The 24,075-nt window shown below is 45.0% G+C and overlaps 2 long non-coding RNA genes across 2 annotated transcripts; one reads left to right on the plus strand and one right to left on the minus strand.

Annotated features, from left to right (window-relative positions):
* Window positions 1–10,873: 10,873 nt before the first annotated feature.
* LOC140629218 (uncharacterized) lies at window positions 10,874–19,332 on the minus strand. The gene is made up of 2 exons (XR_012027058.1): window positions 19,199–19,332; window positions 10,874–11,227 (listed from the first exon to the last, which is right to left on the minus strand). It is a non-coding gene; the product is annotated as an uncharacterized lncRNA (long non-coding RNA).
* Window positions 19,333–19,365: 33 nt separating this feature from the next.
* Window positions 19,366–19,761, plus strand: LOC140629223 (uncharacterized). Its single transcript, XR_012027061.1, has 2 exons — window positions 19,366–19,533; window positions 19,610–19,761. It is a non-coding gene; the product is annotated as an uncharacterized lncRNA (long non-coding RNA).
* The last annotated feature ends 4,314 nt before the right edge of the window (window positions 19,762–24,075 follow it).

Here is a 24,075-nt window from a genome sequence, read left to right on the forward strand (position 1 = left end):
GCAAATATGCCTTTAATATTTAGATATTGGAATTATCAAACAACTATATTTCCTGTGTTTAAAGAAATAAAACAGGCTTGAAAATATCTGCAAGCATCAAGAATCTATAAAAATTACTCAGTATATCTGAAAAAGAACCAAATAGAACTTCTAGCAATACAAAACAAGGTCCAAAATTTTAAATCCCTTTGGTAGGTTTAACAGCAGATTGACACAACTAAAGAGAGAATGGTTAGATTTCATAAAATCCAAGACACCATAAGGTGCATCATTATCTCATGAACATTAAGAAATAAAAAGAAATGTCTCCAATTAAACTATAGCATAATCTTTTCTTCTCTCAGAATTTTTAATTTACACTTCTTGGAAGAGCTTAGACATTCTTTAAAAACCTATATTGAAATATCACATTTGTGCAAGCATAAAAAGGAAAATGTGATCGAAATAAACTAGTTAAAAATGGTCCTAGAAATTTTTTGCAGCCAGACTCTGATTCTTCTGGGTCATTTTAACTCAATTTTTGACTGTTGTTTTTCTCAAACTTGTGATGCAGCATATCTTAGAAAGTGCCCCATGATTCTTTATAGGGTCTTCTCCCAAGTCCTCAAGACCTATTCTGCAAGTTTTGATTCATGATTACCAGAAATGATCAATTTATAAAATGTTTTCCACTGAAATTCAATTCCATGGAAAGGCTTTAGACAATGCCTGGGACTCATATTTCTTTCTTTCTCAGATTGTTCTTTTTTGTTCATTGAAACATTAATATCCTGCAATGGTCCAGTTAATGCCACTAAGAATAACAACCATGTTCACACCTAGACAGTGGCAGTGATTACAAACCATCAACGGTAACATGCAGTCCTGTTTCGGGATGTAAAAATGTGAAGAAGAAAAAAAAGTGTGGATCTTAAAATGAATAAAATATGGTAGATGAGGTCTTGCTCACAAATTTTTGGCATCTCCTTACAGCCAGTCCTGTGGGGCTTTGAGACCCTTGTGTCTTATAACCCCTCCTCCCCCTTCTTACCTCCTTGGCTCCACCTTGATAAGGGGAAGCTGTGTCCGGCTGTGCAGTAGAAACACAGCCCTCCTGCTCCCTCCTTGCTTTCCCCCACCTCCCCTCCTGCTCCCCCTGTCATGGCTTCCAGCCATCTGGTCTCCCTGCTGTTGCCACTGTCTGAGCTTTATTCTCTTAGACCCTGTAGCCAATGTTCACTTTCTACTTCCTCTGTTAACAACAATAATGCCTCCTAACCCAAGCTAGTACCTTCCCCTGGTCCCCAATATGCCTGCCAGTGTTGGAACACATCTCAGTGTCAGGAGACACCATGTAGCACTGCTCAGACTCTCCTAGGAGCCAGGCCTCCTTTAGGTACTTACTTTGTGAAGCTTCACTAGCTCCTTAGTACTAAAGGCAAGAGTTAATGCAAGACAAACATTTTATCAAGTGGTAGTCATGACCTGAATGTCTTTTGGCCAACAAACATTTCTTAAATTTCTGTTTTCAGGCCTTGTGAGTAGAGCTCCTAAATGGACCCTTCAGAGTTGAGTCGCCTTGTCCTGGTCCTCCAGGAATGTTCATTAGAGTGTACCCCCAACTGTGAGAACAGTGCATAATGGTACTAAGGGGTTTTTAAAGTCCTTGGACAGTGTTTAAAACAGCACATTGAAATTTTAATAATGTATTTGGTAGATCTGATAGAAATAATTCCAAATGGCGTTTCAGTTGTCATTTTTCCCCTCTTACAACTGATTCAGGCTTCAGTTGTCAACATGGGACAGTTATCGTCTCACCTTATTACAGATCCTGTGGAAATAGGATGCCAAATGAGCCTCCTTTGTATAGAATTATGTAAAACATTTATCATAAATGTGCAGAAATTTGCTTTTACATATCATTTACATATTATTTCTTCTATTCTTAATTGAGTCAAGGGAAGCATGGTTTTCCTATTGGCCAGTCTTTTCAGAAATAAAACATTGGCTTGCAAACTTTCCCTCTCCAACCCCCATGAGCCTATGAGAGCTTTCTTGGCCATGAACTCATGAAGTTTGATGGGGTCACATGAAAGAATAATTTAAGGTCTACGTATTAGTTTTTTACTCTCACTGTAACAAATTACCTCAAACCTGGTGGCTTAAGAACACAAATGTATTCTTTTACATTTCTGATGGTCAGAAGTCTGACACAGTTCTCACTGGGCTAAAATCAAGGTGACAACAGGGCTGCATCCATTCTGGAGGCTCAAAGGGAAATCCACTTCCCTGACTTTTCTGGCTTCTACAGCTCTCTGACTTTCCTCTTGCTTCAGAGCCAGCAATGTTGCATCTTTGATGGTTCTTCCACAGCTACGTCGCCCTCTGACTCTCCCCTCCACTTTTAAGGGTCCTCATGATTATGTTGGGCCCACGTAGATATTCCAAGATAATCTCCCTATCTCCAGGTCAGTTTTTGGCAACCCTAATTCCATCTGCAAACTTAATTCACCTTTGCCACGAAATAGAATGCATTCATAGGTTCTAGGGATTAGGACATGGGTCTCTCTGGGAGGCCATTATTCTGCTTCCCTCCATATGGATAAAATGGGAACTGGCAGACATGAAGAAAAGCAAGAGCATCCACCTGAGAATTGCTTCCCGGCCCAGGTGCACACATAGGAAAGAGCTAGAGAAGAATTCTTCTTGTGTGTATTTGCTGACCATCAAGAACCTATTCGTGACAGGAGTTGGCTTGTCACTGTCCGTGACCTGAGTTTGTGACAAGAGCCTCCAGGCCCTCTTGCCTCCGGAGGGAGGGAGAACATAGCTCTCACAGCAGCTGAGCCAGCTCCAGTGGGCCGCAAGCGTCCAGCATGGTTTAAATGCAGAGAATTTCCCCTGGAGCTCAAAGGGACTAGCTAGCTATCAGGGTTGGGGAGAATTTTTGAAACTGGAAAGGTGAAAATTTGACAAGTTCTCCTTTATCATTCAAATTCTGCTCCAATTGAGTGACTTACCATGTTGCCTCCATGCCACCCTGCTCGCTGTTGAGAGGATGTGGCAACTCTGTTTTGCAGTCTGCATAAAGTGAGGTAGAGTCACAGAGAAGACACCTTGCACCTTGCTAGCTTAAGCAAAGAAGGATTTATTTAGGGTTTTTCATGGTTTACAGGATTGGTGGGAAAGCAGAGGAAACAGACCAGAGGCCCAGCTTCTAGGAACGACACCCAAAACCACACTATAGAACTGGCCACCAGAGTTGCTGCAGCTGCTGCTGCTCTTGGGGGGCTGCTCACTGATCCAGGAGTCCAACCCCAGAGTCATAGTCCCCGGGGCTACTCACCGCTGCCTCACTAGGAAGCTGCCTTCAGGGAATCAGAAAGCCGCACCACAGCTGCTGAAAGTGGAACTGTGACCTTGACCACTCTAAATTCACACCCCAAACTGCGTGCCTCGTGTCCAGCCCCCTGTTGCACTTAGCTCAGCTCTGAAGTCAGATGTTCCAGGAGGGAAGCTGTTTGGCAGAAGCCAACCACATCTGGACTCAGGCCAGAAGAAGGTGGGGGGTGGGGAAGGAGAGCTCTCAGGAGAGCGCTGGGGGAGATGGTAATCAGCCCATGATGCCCAACGTCATCCGCAGTGAGTCAGCGAGAGGGCGGACGAGGTTTAGCTCCAGAAGCCCCGATAGGTCCACTACAGAAGGCGATGCCCCTGCAGGACGACCATCAGAATGGAATCTGAACCAAGACTGCAAAGTGCATGCCGCCTCATCCTCTTTTTCTGCTTTACGTCCTTTCTTTTTTAATAGCACTTCCTAAGCTTGTGTTGGCTTAATGTTTGAGTTGGCTCCTGTTTTAGCTGAACTAGTTCGCTCATTCCGGCTTTGCGGCCGCCCCAACGATACATGTACATATTTTGCCTGCGTATGGCTATCTTTTCCTTTTTTCCTTGAGGGAAAATATATCAGCATAGAGTCCATGGCATCAATCCAGATAAAACAGCACAGCAGAATGGCCACCACCGGCGGAGCTCTCTGGGTGACTCATGGGAATTGGGAATTAATGACCAAATGTAAACAGTGGAGGGGTGCCAACTGAGGCCCTCTTCTAGCAAACAGTCTCCTGTGGCATGTGAGAAAAAAAAGGCTGGGAAAAGCCCAGCTGTGGGCGCCTTGCCATCCCTTGCTGCTAGCTTACTGCCAGTGTTACTCGGGGTGCAGTGATGTCTGCTTTTTAGAAACAGCCTTTTCTTGCTTGTTTTTTCTACTGACCTCCTCTGATTGGGAGTCACCTATGAGATACAGGCGTCCTCCATCAGTCAGGGCTCAGGCCTATTTGCCATGTTGCAGAAGTGTTCCCAAACTCACCACCAGGGGCTCAGTGCCAGTGAGAGAGGAACTCAGGGGCGTTCCTAAAGCTTGCTGCCTTTTGCTTCCACATACATAACAGCGAGTCCTTTGCTGACCTCACCTGACCAAGATCAAAGGTGGATGATACATACGGATGGATAATAGAGGAGAGGTGTAGCTAGAGATGATAGAGATGATGATGATGATGATGATGATGTGAAGATGTCACCACATCAGCTCTTTGGGGAGCCTGAACAATCACACAGTGTGGGCCACCAGGCCTCTCCTTTTCAGCTCTGGCTTCTGTAGAAGCTGCTGCTCAGAAGCTGCTGGAGGCATCAGCGACCTCGCAGGGTTGCTGCGGCTATTTCCCTCCCCGCCAGGGCCCCGTGTCTGAGCGTTCCCACAACCGAGCACCCCCAGTACACCTGCACACACAATATTCCCTTTAAGTCTCAGAGCCCAAAGCAGCCCTGTGTCCTGGGCAAAAGCAGAGTGCTACTTTTCCCAAGTCTGTCACCCTTTTTCAACTGAGCCCTGAAGCAAGGTGGCATATGCCCAGAGTCTTGCAAAGAGCTTTCTGAAAGTTCCCTTGCAGCCTCTCTTTGCTGGGCCTGTGTGAGCTCTCAGCCAGGGTGGTTCCTCGAGTCCTTCTCAACAGAGTTCCTCCCCACCAACTCCCACCTACTATACCTACAGGTCTGTGTACATGGGTCCTCCAGCTATTGAGCATGCTCATGTGTGCTAGCATGTCAGAAAGCATAGTCCGGGCTAAACCAGAAGCCCCCACATTTGCCTGGATGGAAGAGACTAAAAGGTCAGAGACTCTGGGCAGGCTGGGGGAGCAGGGGAGGAGCTGGTGTGGAGAGGCTGGGAGAAGAGCTTGCCTTAGGCTGCCATATTCAGTTTGCAACTCTGCTAGACTCCAATGCCATGCTCCTCCATTCCCTCCACTGCCCAATAGCTTTTCTAAATCCCAATAAGACCCGTGTCTGGGTCTGGGACCGTGATACCTGGTGGCTGAGGTGGAGGCTCTGAGTTCAGCTACAGACTCAAGCGGGTCAGGAGTGTTTACAGGACCCATTTACCCTGCTCCAATGGGGGTGATGAAGGAATACACACACCTCTGCAGGTCCCAATATGCCAGAGGACAATCACTGGACCCAAATTGAAGACCGGAGCCAGCCCAGGAGACACTGACGCTGAATAGGGCTTAAACACCATTGAGGGCATTCTCTTTCATGGGTATTGCTGAGACGACAGATCAGAAAAGGCAAGATGCAGATGGAAACCTTTGCTTTGGCAAGTGGGGATTTTGTATTTTTCTGGAAGGTTGCATTGAATATAAGCCCATTGTAAGTCTCAAGTGTGGTACGAGTACACGAACCCAGAAAAAGTTCTAGACTTGACAGAGTTGCCATAATATGTCCTGCTCTTGCCACTTATGGGGCCTGGGGACAGACCAAATCCTCTAGTGCACGGCTCTCCAGACCTAACCTGTGGATCTGGTTCAGGCCACCCTCCATCCACACGCCTCTGGCCACAGCAGGGGACAGGGCTAGAGCTGCCCAGTAGCAGTCAAACCCCACAACAGACCTGTTAGGAATCTAAGATGTTTTCTAAATGTTGCAAACTGTCAGCCCACTAGTAAATTCTTAGTGCCAATGGTCAGGAAAAACACACAGATTGGTTAAGCAAACATCTCTCCACTTCTTTTGGTTGGCTTTTGCGTTTGTTCTGTGTGGCCGCTTTGGAGACTGGGCCTGAAGTCAAGAAGAGCTAGTCACCTATGCTTTGGTTAAAGCCCCATGGTTCTTCTTCCAAATCCAAGTCTAGAACTAGCAAAAGACCCAACTCTATGTGGCACTGGGCCTCCCAGGTGTCCTTCAAGGAGTAACTCCTAACACGAACTGCTTTGGGTTTTCAGAGTTTTTTCTGGAGGGAAAGTATGGGGAGGACTGCCTTATGCATGAAGTTTTTGTATCCACTCGCAGGAGCCTGTTGTTGCATTTCAATAAATGCCATCTGCTGCCTTGGTGCTTGGGCCTCTTTAAAGTTGTACACATTTATGTTAGTGAGGGGGGAAAAATTATTATTTCAACCACAAATTTATCTTTAAAGCCCAAACACCACACATTCTCAATGACCAGAACGTTTTCCTTCTCCGCATGCTTCCAGCTCCATATCCAGTCTTGTAGCAGGGTGCTCTGCTGCCTGGGATTGCAGCTCTCAGTAACAGCCACGCAGCCCCTTGATTCTAACTTGTTACTCATCAAGAAAGAGGTCTTTTATCACATCAGGAACCTGGAAAAAGCTCTCTCCCCTGTGGCCATGCTGTTAAATAATGATCTCGTGTAACCTAAGTAAAAACAGACCGGCTGCTAGAATGAGGCAAGTCCCCCCTTTCCCTCCCCGCCCCCACGCAGCCTGCAGCCTGAGCCCCCATCAGATGCAGGAGGGCTGTGAGCGGAGGGCCCCGCAGGGTCCTCGGTCTTTGTGAGAATGAGCCTGCCACACCCACCAGAGCCACCCTGGCGTAGTTTTGATGACACCACAGAATAACGACTGCAGAGCCTCTTTTAAATCACGTGTCTGGTTGCATTTAACAACAGCTCAGGAGGTCAAGGAGAGCCATGAGATGCAGCTGTTTTGAAAGCAGAAAGAAGACGGGCTCATAGTCAGGGCTCACTGCCAGCAGCCCCAGATAATGATTCTTCCACCTGCCCCTGTGGCCAAACAGGAGAGTGAGCCTGTGCATCCAAGCTCCCCGTTCTTTGTTTTCACTCATGTGTTTTCTAAATCTTCCATAACAAACACGCCTTTCTTTTCCTTTCACCCCTGACTCTGCTCATGTTCTGGGTCGTGTGTAGGTCAGACTCTGGAGGATCCTAGAGCGGGTCACCCCATGGGGACAGATGGCACATACCGACCGGCCCACTGAGCCAGAGAGCCCGTGGGAGTTGTGCCTTCTCTTGACCCTCCATCAGGCTCCACAGGGGGAACATCTGGAACCCGTGGCATTACCTCTGCAAGCCAGCTCGCTCGGGCGCGGTCACCCATGGGGAACGCATCCACAGGCCCCTGCCTCAGAGCCTTGCCCCCAGCCTCCTTCCTCCGCCTGGACAGCCCTGCCCACATAGCCACGGCGCTGGTGCCGCCTCAGCAGCGAGGCCTCCCGCCTGTCCCGCTGCATCTGTCACGCCCACCGCCACCTAACACCCTCTCCGTTCGCTTGCTTGCGTTGCTGTGGTCCATTTCCATCTTACCCACCGGACAGCAATCTCCGTGAGGGAAGAGACCAGGGTCTGCTTTCTTACCATTGCGGTAGCCTCAGCAACTAGGACATATGGTCTATGCTCAATGAAAGTCAGATTCTGCAGAGTGAAGATGCAATTGTTTTCTGCTTTTCTATCTAGCCTTCTATTCCACTCTGTTCTCACAGAAGCATTGACTGCTTTACAAATCAGAAACAAATCAATTTAACATGTATTTAACAATCTAATAGGGAGCACCCTTGTGCCTGGCGGTTGGGGTCCCTAATCATGTTTAGGTGTAAAGCCCTCTGAGGGGGTAATGAAAACACTGTGGATATCTTCCCTTGGGGGGACAAAACATACTTGTTCCTGTACACATATTTCTTCCACAGCTTCAGGAAGGTTCCCAGGCCCTCCTGCTCCTCAAACTAAGACTTAGCTTTAGATCAGTGACCCATTTTCTCCTTATGTCACCCTCCTCCCCCAAAGATGCCTCAGGATTGTTAAAGATGTCACTAAAATAACGTTTCTGTCTTTATGTGGACGCATCAGACACAGTGCTTACCACAACCTGGGTTTCTCACAGAGGGAATTTGCCACCTGCTTCTGCTGAATGAGGGGGCGACGGGCCACCCTGTGTGCACACCAGACCCGGTGCAGGCAATGGGCAGGAGGAGGAAGGTGGAGCATCACAGAGAGCAGGGCCTACAGGAGCAGGAGAAGCCTCCAGGCCCACCGGTGGGGCCTGCCTGTTACCATGGCCTGGGTGCTCATGACTGGACTGCTTGTTTGTCTCTTTTGCAATCCCATGAGGTCATATATGTTCTTAAAGTAACATTTTCCATCTCCTGAGTTGAGATGCCCTGAATGAGACTCAGTTCATCTCAACAAGCAGCCTGAAGAGCACAGTGCTGAGTCTGTCTCTACCAAAATCCTACAAATTAGTGTTTACATTTTGACTGCACTTCTCATTCTATACCCCCTAAATCCGCTAGCAACTCTCTTCACCCCTCCTTAGCTGTCCTGGTGTGGATCCCACATCCTGCTTTATAAACCTGAACCTCAGGCAGCCCGGGTGGCTCAGCAGTTTAGTGTGGCCTTCAGCCCAAGGCGTGATCCTGGAGTCCCGGGATCAAGTCCCACATCGGGCTCCTTGCAAGAGGCCTGCTTCTCCCTCTGCCTGTGTCTCAGTGTGTCTCTCATAAATAAATAAAATCTTAAAAATAAACCTGAACCTCTGTCCCTGGAACCAAGGGACACCAGGCAGCACATGGGTAGACACTAAGTTAATCCTTCTTAACTATTGGGGGTGCCTGCATGGCCCCCAATGGCATTCAAAGACTTTCCAGCCCTCAGCTCTGACTCCCAGCATCCTCCCCCCACATCTAGCCACCCTCAGCTCACAAAGAAGCAGCCATGACATCTCTGATGGCTTTTGGACCTTTTGGCTAGGAAAAGCGCTTTGCACTTGCTGCTAGAGGGATGGTATTACCACTATATAACCCCCCTTTTCAGTGGACTAGCCAGGAGCTAGACATCTGCCGGTTCAGTGGCTCTGGGAAGTGCACTAAAGAACAGCAGGTTGGAGGGGCTGGAGAGCAGGAGTTCTGTCCTTCCTTTAGTGGCTGTGTGATTGGGAGAGGTAGATTGACTTCTCTGGTCCTCAGTTCTGTCATCAGTAAAGTGAGGTCACCATCCTGCCTCCGGGGTGGTTGATAGACTCACATGTGATGAAGTGTGGCATCGCATCTGTGAGCAGCTAAAGCAGAAACAGAGCTATGTGCTCACAAACCACTTCCCGTTTGCCCTTGCCTCAAAAGGTTATGCATCCAGCTCCCCTACTCCTAGGAGGAGCCATGGGACTGGCTCTCACAGGCTTCTCCCATGTGAAGGCTGAAATGAGGGACACCACATCTAAGCCTGGCCCTTGAACCAGCTTCCTCCACACTCTCCCTCATCCTCTTCTGCTAAAATCTGGAAGGCCATGTATTGGAATGATGGTTCCCCAAGGTGGAAGGAGCCAGATCTGTGTAGCAGGGCCCCTCCCAACCCCCAACCACATCAGGATGTGACATGAATGAGCAATAGACTTTTATTGTAACAAGCCACTGAGATTTCAGAATTTCTTTATTTTGGTGGCCTTGCTTGGCCTACCCTGATAGAGATGGCAAAAGGGAAGCCTGTATGCCAGATGTGTTTTGTTAGGGACAAAGCAAAAATTTTTTAGATTGGAATTTAAATGCTCTACAGTATATGCTTGCCCATTTGCCACAATCCCCACTACTCCCTATTGCTTTCTACCCAGCCACTTGGCACATTTACCTGCCTGTCTCCATTAAACATTTGAGTTTTCAGGCCTAAAAAGCTTTGGATTGGAATCATGTTTTGATGAATGCTTCAGATCTGTATTATCTTGTCCTGTAACATGTTTAGGAGGATAACAGAGGCTCATCGAAATAAAAGGAGTAGCACAGCCTGTCACGGAAGGGTGTGGGTACAGATAGCTGGGGTTATAAGATGTAGTATGGCATGGTAAGAAATCCGATGCTTTGGTTCTCTATCACTTAAAGGCAGCACGACATCCACCAAATTCCATCTCACCTCAATTTCCTCATTTTCAAAATAGAGATTTTATTTTTTTAAAGATTTTATTTGTCTGTCTTAGAGAGAGCAGAGCAGGGGCAGAGAGAAAGAGAGAAAATCTGAAGCAGACTCTGTACTGAGTGCAGAGCACAGCTTGGGGCTTGAACCCACAACCATGAGATCATGACCTGAGCAGAAACCAAGGGTTGGTTGTTCAACCAACTGAGCCACCCAGGTGCCCCCAAAATAGAGATTTTAAACGAACCCTCTCTGAGGTCTCCTTCAACTCTAGGATGCTGTATTCATCAGCTTGGGCCACCATAACAAAGCACTACAGAATGGCTTAAATGACAAACATTTATTTTCTTACATTCCAGAGGCTGGAAGTCTGAATCAACTGACCCAAGCCTGGGTCAGTTCCTGGTCAGAGCCCTCTTCCTGGCTTGTAGATGGCTGCCTTCTCCCTGTGTTCTCATGGGGCAGAGAGCTATTGTGTCAATGCCTCCTCATATCTGGGCACCTGACCCAGCATATGAGGCCCTGCCCTATGACCTCACTTAACCTTTATCACCTCCTCCTCATTTCTAAGTACACACATTGGGTGTTAGGGTTTTAACATATGAATGGGGAGGGAGTGGAGGGGAGGGGACTCAGGCATTCTGTCTGTAATAGAATCTGGTTTTTTCAGGATGTTCAGAGGAGGGAATGGATAAGTAGTATTTTTATGTGTCCAATGGGGTGGAGCAGGCAGGGAGGGTGATTGACCAGACTTGCTGAGTGAAGGGAATACTTGAGAGCTGAAGGTCTTCACTTTTATTAAAAATTGTTATCCTCCGGGCGCTGGGATGGTTTGTCGGCTAAGCATCCAACTCTTGGTTTCTGCTCAGGTTGTGATCAGGTTCTGCTTCTGAGATCCAGCCCTGAGTCCAGCTCCATGCTCAGCGGGGAGTCTGCTTACCCTCTCCCTCTCCCTCTGCTCCTTCCCGGCTCTCACATTCCTTTTATTTCAGTGAGCCACTGTTTTCTTCCTGAACATGTCATAGGGCAAGATAACACAGATCTGAAATAAATAAATAAGTCTTAAAAAAAAAGTTATCCTCATTCTAGACAGCTTTGGGCACAACATGTCATTCTGAGGTTGGCCTTGAAAGACCTCCCTGAGCTGGAGGAAAGTCAGCACTGCCCATGTGCGTCCCTGGCCTAGAGTCAGTGGGCGTGAGCCCTTTACTGGTTGTACTTCTGATTTTCTCTTCAATCCAGGATACAAACACTCCCTTGGTACAGACGGTTGGCTTTTTCCATTTCTCAGATAAGGGGCAATAATCCTAACCCACTATCAAAAAACTCAAAGAAATAATTAGCTGATCCTGACCAAGAACTCTGAAATATACAAAGTATAAACCATGAAAGATTCTGAAATATGAAAGTATCTGTTTTGCAACACTTGGGTACGGCACTGGACACACTGTCCCTTTGTATGGTCTCTGCAAATTAAAAAGTCCAGCAACACCATAGGTAAGCTCAGAGTTCCCAGCCCAGTGCTATCTGTGGACTTGACGAATTAACCATTTGGTCTCCAACTGTACAGAATTCCCTGAAGCACCTCTGAGGCTGCAGAGAGAAATTTGGCTTATACCGGGTGTTATTTATAGTACTTTGATGACTTAGAAGAACATGCAATTTCACAGCAAGATACAGATCCTTGGTAAGACCATAGAGTTCAGTGAGAAGCCAGGCCTTCCTCCATCACATGTGCCTGTGTGACTCTGGACATGACATCTGACCTCTCAAGGCTCACACTCAGACTTTTGACAGTGGGAATGGGCAGGGAGGGAAATTTGACTAGATGAAAGCAAAGGAGCTCTTAGCAACTGCCTGCATTTTTAAGAGAAGGTGTATCAAAAGCTGAGCTAAAGCTATCTCAGCATGTCCAGGAAGGATGGCGGCCTTGTGTGGGGACCTGGAAGTCTCCCGGGTAAAAAAAGCACTAAAGGGTAGAGTTTGTTCAAGAGACCTGGGGTCTACTGAGGTAACAGTGTCTTCTTCAAACAGCCCTGTGCCTGGCCCATGGACACTGTGCAGATATCACAGCTAACATAAAATAGGAGCCCACAGGACGGCCACAAAACTCTGAGGCCAGAAACAGAGTGAGGCACATTTGAGAGAGAAGGGGTCTCTCATCATGGCAGGGACCCTGGCCCAGGGCCATGCAGCAGAAGGGGAGATACCACGTGGGGCAGGACATGGGCTGACCAGTCCTTCTGAGGCTCCTTAGAGACCAAAGGGAAGAACCTGGTGTTGATCTGGCTGGCCAGCAATCTGTAGGAGCAGCTGAGCCAAAAAGGATTCCTTCTGTCTACTAAGATTAGGCTCCCCAAGGAGAGAAAGATGGTGTCTATGTGTTCCTGTTACAATTCCCTTTTCTTCTGTGCTCTGATAGCCTACATCAACCTTGGAAACTGGCTATTTATGCACAGACCTGTGTCATCCTTTGTAGCACAATGAAATGTGGGCACATAAGAGAGGCTGGGTCTAGGGGATCCAAGACACACTGGAAGCCAAGTCAGTGAGGATTCCTTGGAATAAGGCGGGCAGTAAACAGATATACACACGAATAAATGGAAATGGAATTTCTATTATCCAAACACCCACAACACCAGCAAGTTAGATTTATAGCAGGACTTGGGAAAGATGACTCCCTTGGTGAAAAAGCTTGCTTAGGTCTCCCTTAAGTGCAGGACACCTACTCACCACCCTCCAGCTGCCCCGAGCTCTCTTTTCTTCCTTTCACCTGCTCTTTCCCGCCTCCACTTCCTCAACACTCACTACCCATTAACCCATTGCAGTCAAGGTCACACCCCCACCTTGACTGGAAGGCTTTCCACAGCCACCGATGACCTTTTCATTGCCAGATGCAATTTTTAACACACACTCCTTGACTCCTTAACTTCCCCATGAAATTCTATCCTCTGTGTCTTTGCTGGCTCTTCCCCTTTCAACACAGCCTAAGTTCTTCACAAGATCCTGGCCCTGGCCCTCTTTTCCTTTCACCCTCTCTCTCCTGTCTCCTCAGCGATTCCATGCACACCAACTGCTTCTCATCTCACAGCCCTGTGCCCATCCCAAGCAGAGCTCCCTGTGCTGGTTACCCTCGCCAAGCTGCATTTTTGAACATTCGAACATTTCTTATACACCCTCAGTCACTCTCCAGCATTTCTCTTTCAAGCATCCAACTCAAATACTTGCTGCTTTAAAAAATACTTCTTGGGACACCTGGGTGACTCAGTGGTTGAGTGTCTGCCTTAGGCTCAGGGCGTTATCTTGGGGTCCTGGGATTGAGTCCCACATCAGGCTCCCCACAGGGAGCCTGCTTCTCCCTCTGCCTATGTTTCTGCCTCTATGTCTCTCATGAGTAAATAAATAAAATCTTTAAAAAATAATAATTAAAAAATAAATAAATAAGAATACTTCTTTTTTCTTTATTCCTAAGAGATATTTTATTCCTTCTGCGTTCTGAAGGCACCTGAATAACTGAATTCTCCTTGATCCCTTACTCGATTTTTACTGTGATTCTACCTGCAAAACCCCTTGCCAAGAGTATACAAATGGGGATCTGAGCAAAATATACGGAATGGCTATTTGCAGACATGGACAGCAGGCAGGAGGATGGTGGATCCCTGAGAGAGATGAGGTCTACAGGCTCTTCAGCTTTCTGCAGACAGCTGATGAAAGGGATCTTAGCAAAGATGGGGTCTGAGGAGATGGGAATAGGAGGAGTTGGGGTCAGTTGTAAGTTGTGGAGCTAGGGAAAAGGACAGGAAGGGACCAGGAAGAGAAAGAGTCCACCAGTTGGCATAAGGAGGCTCCTTAAGTTTGGTACTGAATATTAACCCTAGCAAATACAAAAAGAATGCCACAAGCAGGACAGGAACTGTAAGGGTGCCATAAACAGAATGCATACAGGGCCAGGACAGATTCAAGCTTCAACCAGAAAAAGTGGAGAGACCTGGTAAACACTGTTAAACTCCAAAAGGCTGAGTCTTTTCACACGCTGTTTCTGCATCTATTGAGATAATTATACGGTCTTCCACATAATGTGGTGCTAATACAGTGGTAAGGATTTTTACATCTATATTCATGAGAAAAAATGGTTAACAGTTTTTTATTCTCCTAATGTCTTTGTCAGATTTTGGAATTGGGTGATGCTAGCTTGGCAATGTTCTCTCTTCCTTTGTTTTTAGAAAGAATTTGTGTAGGCTTGGTATTACTTCTTCCTTGAATGCTTAATGAAATTCAATGTGGAAGCCTTCTGGGCCTGGAGTTTTCTTTATGGGGAAGGTTTTTCACTCTAAATTCAATTTCTTTAATAGATACAGGTGTGTTAAGAATTTCTAGTTTTTACAGTTTTGGTAATATATCTTTCAAGGAATTTATCTCACCTAAGTGGTTGAATTAATTGGCATAAAGTTGTTTATATTATTATTTTAGTATCCTTTCAATGTCTGTAGCATCAGTTGTGATACTTATTTACTTTGAGTATAATTTATCACTTTTTTGAGCTTCTTTAGCTCAGTGATTTAGAGCTTTTTATTTTTCAAATATAAGCACTTAAAGCTATAAACTTCCTGATAAACTTTAGCTACTTGCCACACATTTTTAAATGCTGTGCTTTTATTATTATTCTGTTAAATATAATTTTACAGTGGAGAAACTTAGGAGAGCCCACATTAATCCAATGAGCAACATGAACTTCATCAGTAATGGGATAAATGGAAATCCTGTGCTATCTGATACTATGTAATGAGAAGAACACAGCATTACTTGTGATATTCTTCCCAGAGTTGGCACAATCTGAATCGAAATATGGATCAGACAAATACACCTTGAAGGTTATTGTATAAAATAAATAGCTTCGGGGTGCCTGGGTGGCTCAGTTATTTGAGTGTCGAACTCTTGATTTCAGCTCAGGTCATGAGCTCAGGATGGTGAGATGGACCCCCACGTCAGGCTCAGTGAAGAGTCTGCTTGGGATTCTCTCTCTCCTTCTGCCCTTCCCACCACCCTTCACTGCTTAAGCACTCATGTGAGCACTCTTTCTCTAAAAAATAAGAAAAAAAAAAAAGAAGAAGGAAAGAAATAGCCTGTAACCTTAAAATATTATAGTCAAAGACTGAGAAACTCTTCCAAAATGGAGATTAAAAAGATATGCCAACTAAAAGGAACATGTAATTCTGATTTGTATTCTTTTGGCATTGAGACATTGCTGGAATTTGGGATCTGAGGATTAGATGGTAGAAATGTATCAATATTAGTATCCTGATTTGATGGTGTAATATAGGAAATACTAAATGTATTTGGAGTAATGGGCATTTCGGCAACTCAATCAGAAATGGTTTTAAAATGTTCTTTGGATTATACTTAAAATTTTTCTGTGAATTTTTTTTCTGAGTTTTTAAAAAATTATCTCCACTCCAAAGGGAAAAGTTTTACTGAGAGAGAAAAAGCTATATACAAAAGAGTAGCTACTTTATGATTCTGTTTACATTATATTATAGAACATACTCAAAGTTAATCAGTCTATGGTGACAGAAACAGTTCAGTGGTTACTGAGGGGTAGGGATGGGAGACTGCAAAGTGGCAGAAGGAAACTTTTGGGGCTGATGAAAATGTTCTGTTTCTTGATTGTGATGATGTATACATGTATACACATTTGTTAAAAATGGATGCATTTTATCGAATATAAATTATATAATAAATAAAGGTGATTTTTAAAAATCAGAATATGGTCTCTGTCACCATTTCCCCTGAAAGAATCAGAAGTCTTTGGGGAAATGGCTAATTTTTGTCTGAATCAGGTCCAAGATGAGCCTGGGACACCTTGTGTTACTAGAAAGTAAGGAAACTTTCAAATATTAATGGGGTCATATCAAAGGGACATAAGAGACCTCTTGAAAAGGGCCCACTTGCCAAAGTCACAACAGTTTAATCATCAAAAAATATAGTAATTATGATGGTTGAAATATATTGAATCAGTGAAAATCTGCTAATTCACAACAAAATTTTTGAAAAAAAAAGTAAAGAAAACCCATTTATCACCCCATTTGAGTACATATTAAAACAATGCCTCACTTTGAAAATGGACAATTAAAGAGAAAGAGGTAAGCATTTTCCTGCCTTTAGTAGTCCATGGATTTTGAGATATTCGAGCAGTCTCAGTGGATGAGAAAAAAAAAATGATACTTTAAGAATGCCAACTTATATAGGATGAATTATAGAATTATTTAAAAAATCATTTCAGGGGCACTTGCGTGGCTCAGTCAGTTAAGTGTCTGCCTTGGGGTCAGGTCATGATCCCAGGGTCCTGGGATTGAGCCCCATGATGGGTTCCCTGCTCAGTGGGTAGTCTGCTTCTCTGCCTCTTCCCTGGATTGTTCTCTCTCTCTCTCTCTCTTTCTCTGTCACTCACTCTCTCCCTCTCTCGAATAAATAAATAAAATATTTCAAAAATCATTTCATATGTTTTAATTTATCAGTTGATGTTAAAGCCATTATGAGAAGAGTTGGTGGAGAACTAACTATACATTCAGGAATACCTCAGGGAATGTAGTCATAATGGGAAAATACATCTATAAAATAGAGAGATTAGACTTTGATAACTCTAATCCAGTCATGGGTCAAGCAGGTATGATTGGGTTTTGTGACCAGCTGCGACCTATTCTAGCTAGCAGTGTTCAGATATAAGCTTCATGAAGCACACAAAATAGTCTTCCAGAAAATAGGATGTCTTACAGGCTTAAGTCCCTTTGACAAATCGGTATAATCTTAAAAGGGACTCTTCTAGAATAAAGGCGTCTTAAGGGACATAAAAACAAGTTACCATCCTGGATTTAATGCTGTTTAGACAAAGCAGCAGTAAATGTAATGTTTTGGCTAATTGGAAGAATCTGAATATGACCTGATCATTCTTTATGAATTAGAAATTTATTGAAATGGAAAAGTGAAGATCATTGACTGAAAAAAATTACAGTACAATATATACAATTAGATCTGATTTTCATTAAAGACACATCTATACACATGTGTTATGTGTGGGTGAGTGAAGATAGATAATAGACTTACAGTAAAATCTCATTTTGGCTAAAAAAAATTAGGCACTGTGTATGTATGGATGTATCTTTACCTACCTAATATATACAAACGTATTTGTTGTATATACAGTATTATCCTATTTTGGTTAAAAAATTGTATATATGTGCACACACATACATATATAGAAAAAAAAGCCAGGAGTATATGCCTAATCTATTAGGCATAAACCTAGTCTATATCTCAGTGGTGGGAATATATCATTTTTATCATATTTTTATTTTTTAACTTTAAAAAACTTAGTCCTTACAAAGTACACATGCAGCAACTTACATAAAAAATAATGTAGCTGGGTGTTGGGAAGGACTCTGCTATACACAATTGCTCAAAGATCTGGCTCCTTCCATCCTAGGAGCCACCATCCCCAACACATAGCCTTCCAGGTTGTGACAGAAGGGGATGAGAGTGAAAGAGTGTGCAAGACAGCTGGTTTACAAGACAGGCTTTTATCACAACCAAAAGTTATTGTCTCAAAAAAGTTTTTATTCTGACCATGCTTCTGCATTATGTTAGTGCAAAGTGCAGGCTCTCACTCATTCTTGCCTAAAATATTGCAGTAGATCCCATCCTTAATCTTAAACCACCACAATCCATCCTATGGCTGGCTACCAGGTTAATCCCCCTAGGAGGGAAATATCAATGGGGGGACTCCACTGATGCATGTACCTCTGCAGTTCCTACCTACACTGTGGGAGGTCTGATATTCCATTCCTCCAGGACGGGGTCCTGACCGGCATCTCTGAGCACCTCCCGAGTGCCCCTGCAGCCCGCAGCCTGCTGAGCCTGCCCACCACCCCTTACCCTGCTTCGCCCTGGCTCCTGGGCCCACAGTCCTGCTTCAGGCACCCGGATGCCCCTGCGGGAATCCTGCCCCTGCCCCGGAGCTTGCATGCCCACCACCCTATAAGCACCTTCCCTCTGAGACTTTGCATTTTATTTATAGGGTGTTTGTTTGTTTGTAAGAGAGAGAGCATGCAAGAGTGAGCAGGGGGCAGGGGCAGAGGGAGAGGGAGTGGGACAAGCAGACTCTGTGCTGTACAGGAAGCAGGCCCACAGGCTGGACCCCAGGACCCTGAGAACATGACTTGAGCTAGAATCAAGAGCTGGATGCTTAACGGACTGAGCCACCCAGATGCCCCTTTTTTATAGTTTCTAATGTCAACATGGATGTGTGCTGTCTCCCTGAATCAGATATCACCTTTTTGAATGCAGATATTCTTATTCAGTTGCGCATCATTCGTGGAGCTGGTTCTATTTTTTGCAAAGTAGTTCCAACAAATAGTAAATAGATGAACAAATAATGTTCTCTAATTAAGAGAATATCCTCATTTGAATATTTTACCTAAGCTCTAAAATAACTATTTAAGGACAAAATATTATACTTTTTCCCCCCTAAAAGGGATAGAATGTACCCCTCCACACTCATATTTCTTAGGGAACCAAGATCAATAAGTGGGCGTGAATGAGGGACCTTCTCTGATTGGTGGGGAAGAGCGGATGTCAAAATTGGTTCAGAGGACTCATTTGTGTTTCCTCTTTTGAAATTACACTCTTAATGCTTGCTAGATAAGGTAGGATTATCCTGTTTCTCAGTCACTTTGTCTACCCCTTGTAACTACCAGACTGCCCACTGCTCTCCTCCAACTTTGCAAATCCCTTCAGGCTTAGAGATAAGGGCTTGTGGAGGAGAGGAAAGAGCCAGAAGTCTCAGTCACCAACAGGAAAAGGGTTCTTTTCTGTGGAGCAGATGGAGGCAGTGGTCCTGCAGGGAGGCAATGACAACAGGAAGGGGAACCATTAAAACAACCTTTAACCTTAGGAAGCCAAATGCAATCGCACTGAGTTTCCCTTAGTGCCAAAGAAAGAGTGAAAAAATAGTACAGACCTCCCTCCCAGAGTTGTGGCTGCGCTCAACGTGAAGAACCCCAGAGAATTCTCCAGAGCATCCTGCCCACAGGCCAGAGCTTTGGAGAGAAAGAGGGTGGCTGTCTCCACCATCAGCCCAACAGGCATTCCAGGGCAGGGCCAGGTGTCACAATAGACGACATTCTATCAGGAAGTAGGGCAGCCTCTTGAGGTAGGCATTGTGTGCTCTCTGTGTTACAGATGAGAACACAGGTCTAGAGAAGGTCCTCATTGTGGGCTGAATTGTATCCCCTGCCTTCAAGATTCATACGTTGAAACCCTAACCTCAGGACCTCAGAATGTGACCGTTTGAAGGTAGGATCTTTAAAGAGGTAACTAAGGTAACATGAGGCCTTCAAGGTACCAATCTGACTGGTCTCCTTATAAAAAGAGATTAGGACACAAACACACACAGAGAAGACCCAGTGAGGATGGCCATCTACAAGCCCAGAAGAGGCTCAGAGGAAACCAACCTTGCTGACACCTTGATCTCTGACTTCTGGCTTCCAGAATGTGAAGAAATAAATCTCTGTTTTTAAGCCACCCAGTGTGTGGTATTTTGTTATAGCAGCCAGGACTAGAAATGAGTAGAGCTAAGATTTGAACCCAAAAAATCTGACTTCAGAGACTGCCCTCTGAACCATACCATACCTTCTTCCTGCCCCAAATCTACCAGATCATAACTTATAAAGTGTGGCCTGACTTCTGTGGCTTTCAGGAAAACTCCCAAAAGAGACTTCCTAAAGCTGGGTGTAGGATTATCTCCATAGCCTCCTATCTTCTGAGAATAAGCTTGGTAGGTTAAGAGACCAAGACAAAATCCAGGGAATATTAGAAAGGGGACACTTCCGTTACCCTCTTGTGTATCCGTGGAGCTCCAACGCTCTAACACTCCTGGCCTCTCTTGGCCCGTGTACATTCTCATTCTTCCCTAAGGGAGAAGCAGTTTAATTTAATCAGTAAATATGGGAGGAGTAACTACATTTCTTCCCAGCCTCATGAGTTCTTCCTCATGGGGCAAGCTGACTGGCAGAGAGCATGCATTCTCTGATCTTCTGTGCCTGAGTCTTGCTGGGGCAGCCCCCTCAAAATGGGGAAATCTGGTCTCCTCATGATGTCTGTGCCTGGCTAAGAATGACGCCTCATTCTGACTTGTGGTTAGCAGGCACATTTTACTCTTGACTTAACTATGTCCCAAAATTAAACCCATGAAAAAACCCAACACATACAACAAGCCCCCATGATGAAGCACAGTAAAGTTTGAGAAGCTCTGACCTAGAAAATATGCTTTTTTAAAAATTACCCCTGAGTCCCAACCACTGAGAAAGGGGCTAAGCAACAAGATCCAATAATTAAAGTCTTCTGGCCCTAAGAAGCAGCTTAACAATGCCATCATATACCATGAACGCTCAGCTTTTCTTCAGTGAATTTTCTTCCACTGTAAAATGAACATGCTAGACTTTGCTTGAGGCTTCCAAGGACCCTTCTGCCAGACATTCAGAGCCTGGTCTTTAACAACAGCAGAATTTCCTGAGAGGCAAAGTTTGTAGGCACTAAGACAAACACTATCCTTTGTATGGTTTATGATTTAATTAGAAAGAAAAGAGAACACATCTGTGAAACAGTGGGACAGGGCAGTTGGCCCAAATCAGAGGCAGTTATAGACTATAAGAGGACTACAAGGAGACACAGAAGTTCAAGGAATCAGTAGTTAGGGCAAACTCAGGGAAAAGGACGCTTAGCCATCAGGGTCGATGTCATGGCACTAGGAATGCTTTCTAACAGAGACCTGGGAAGAGGTCTGGCCAGCGCCAACAATTTGAGCCATCCAAGGACTTAGTTTCAGTTGTTGATGAGAAAATACTGAACCATATTTCTAGAAAAAGCTTTAAATTCTTAACATTCTCATCATCACCTGGTATTTCCAGAGCATGTTTTCCTTTGATTTTTGCAAGCATCCTGAGCAGGCAGAAATACCTCACAAGGAAAGAAGGCTGAGGTATGGGGTGATATGCAGCTCTGGACTCCTGGTGAGGCCATCACACCCACGTCACAACATGGTTGTTTGTCTAACCAGCCCTGGTTCATCCTCCTCAGCAGCCCAATGCCAAATGGCAGGAACTCACCATGGTATCCCCAAGAATGTGGATGGGGTGGAGATTTCTGTGCCAGCATCACCAATTCTAGTTTTTCCTAGGTGGCTTTCTGAGATATCAAGCAGATAGACCTAAAGAACTCATAATTTGTCTCCTTCATACCTGCCACACCCAGCTCCTCCCTCACTAAGGAGAAGGAATGTTCCTCTGCAAAACCCCTAGCAACTCTTGGCAGGAGCAGCCCAGATGAGGCAGCTCCATGGCCATCAATCATCATTATCATTCTTACAATCTTTATCATCATCTAGAGGAAAAGGGGCTGTGTGTTTTGTTACATCTGACTGACAGATCCATTTATACAACTGTCTAAAGACTAAAAGGAAAATGCTCATTTGCTCTGAACAGAACCAAAAAACCCCACAGACTATCAAATTCAAAATAAACTGAGCTACTGATTTTAATATTAAAATTAAAATGTGAAGTTAAGACTGCAAAAACTGGGAAGGGCTGGCATGTAGCAAGATACTGAGGGGTCCCCAGCAGGATTGCCCTGGGGTTGCAGTGATGAGAGAACATTTCTTTCTCCATTGTCATCTAACTCTATTCTTAAAGACCCAAATGTCTCTGACTTCCCAAACCAATCATTTGCACATGAATGGAGGATCTGGGCAGCAGAGTGGCCTAAATTAGACACACCCAGGTTTAGCACCACAAAGAACAGGAATTCAAAACAATTAGGAAGAGTCGGGGAGATTGCCAGTGATACAGTGATTAGTCCCATTGTCTTTGCTACCCATCATTAAACTTTCTCAGCAACTTCCATTCCAACACCTGGTCTAGGACTCCACAGAGATAATGTAGGATCCTTCTTCAGGGGAGTGGAGGGGGAAAAATCAAGGCATGGAGAGAACAGGGGCTGTGTGCAAAGTCACAACAAAAGACACATTTGGGTGGGCCTCATGTAATTGAAAATCTACTCAGTAATCTCAGTGGTCACCTCACTGGATGAGTATCAGACTGGGTGCATTGTGGCAGAGATGTATCCAAGTTTCAGAAGTAGCTCACAGAAGCCCTAGGAGGGTCATGCCAAGAGGGTGTTTATCTAGAAACAGTGGCCCCAACACAGCACAAAATCCCTCTTGTGAAGTCCCTTCTGAGCCTTTAAAGGGGATTAAGATAGGTTGAATCTTGGAGGTAAACAATTCAACCTTCGTAAAGATTGCCAATATAAACAGAACAAACTCTTCCAGGGGCCCCATTCCTTACTCCAGTGCTCCTATCTGGACTGCTGATTGGCCCCATACATTTGGGACCCAGACTGCCCCTATAAATCGGACCTTTCTCCTTTGTCCTTCTTGGACTTGATCTTTTCTGAATGGTTACCCCTGGCCATGTCCCTCAACCTCGCCCTAGCCACAGACCCATACCATAGCACTTTGTGTGTGCTCTTCTGACATCCCATGACCTCCACTGTCCTCAAGACCAAATTTTCCTGGCCATATGGCTGCTCACATTGTCCCTTCCTCTCGGCAAAGCCCAGGTGGGTCACCAGAGTCCTGTGCTTCGGATTATAGGTTCTTGTTGATATTTCTCTCAAATATAATCTGACAAAAAAAAAAAGTTCCATTGGCCTTCTTGAGCTCCGAACTACTTGGCTGCAATAGTTTGGGATCAAACCAGAGGTAAGTGGGTGGGTTTTAGGCACGCGGCTACGTTCCCAGCTGCACAGTGCGGCTACATGGCCCAATGCTGAAAACAACTTGACAGGACATAACTCATCAAGTTGCTTTCATTTCTTGGTTTCCTGCAGCTCCAACCACAATCCAGACTAGAGCTCTCTTTTTTCCATTAGTCCACTCTCCTCCATAAATGAGATAGGAAACCCTTTCTGTCTGTTTCCCAGGAAGCTCTCGACAGTTCCAGAAGTAATTCTCTCTGGCTGAGCCAGGGAGGTGACAATGAGAGACTGGTGCACTTGCCTTTTAGGAACACTGCTCACGTCCCTAAGAATTTAAACCAAATTCTTTCTTTCAATTTAGAGTTCATTTTGATAGCCAAGACAGAGAGGCAACAGTTCTCAAACCATGGTAAGTTTGGGAATCACCTGAAGAGCATGTTAAACAGATAACTAGGCCCTAGCTCCAGAGATGTTGATGTGTTGCCTGTAGGGCAGGGCCCGGGACTGGCATCGTTAACAAGCTTCTCTAGTGAGTCTGATACAAATGTTCTGTAGGCCCCATTTTGAGAAATACTGAGTTAGGATTAGAGATAAATAGCAGTAAATGTATTTCCAGGTCTTTAATTTTCTGTATTTCTGATGCTTTCACATCTGGGACCTCATTGATCCTGGAGGAACTGACCTCCTAGCATTAGTCAATTCCCAGAGATAGTAAGCTATCCACAGGCCTGCTTTTCAAATGCAAACCAACAAATTCAGAGCGCACACCCAATTGCACTCAGAGCCACTCTCCCTCTGCCCTAATCAGCCAGAGTCAGGTGCCAGACTAGGGACAAGTGCTATCTATGCCCTAGAGCCCACTGAAATTGTTCAAACTGGTTAATCCTGAGCCTGCTAATGCGGCTTCATGTGTTCCTTCCTGCAGAAATCACAACAAAGGCTCTTGCCCACATTCCCCTCTTGCCTGCCTCCTGACCAGCCAGGCTACTTTCTCATGTATCCCTCTCCCATCCCACACTCCTGTGCCATGATGTGCCCCCTCCTTTTGGGAACTGTGAGTAACAAGCTCTCTTTTCGATATCG

Source organism: Canis lupus (genome assembly GCF_048164855.1).
Source record: "Canis lupus baileyi chromosome 4 unlocalized genomic scaffold, mCanLup2.hap1 SUPER_4_unloc_1, whole genome shotgun sequence".
NCBI lineage: Eukaryota > Metazoa > Chordata > Mammalia > Carnivora > Canidae > Canis > Canis lupus.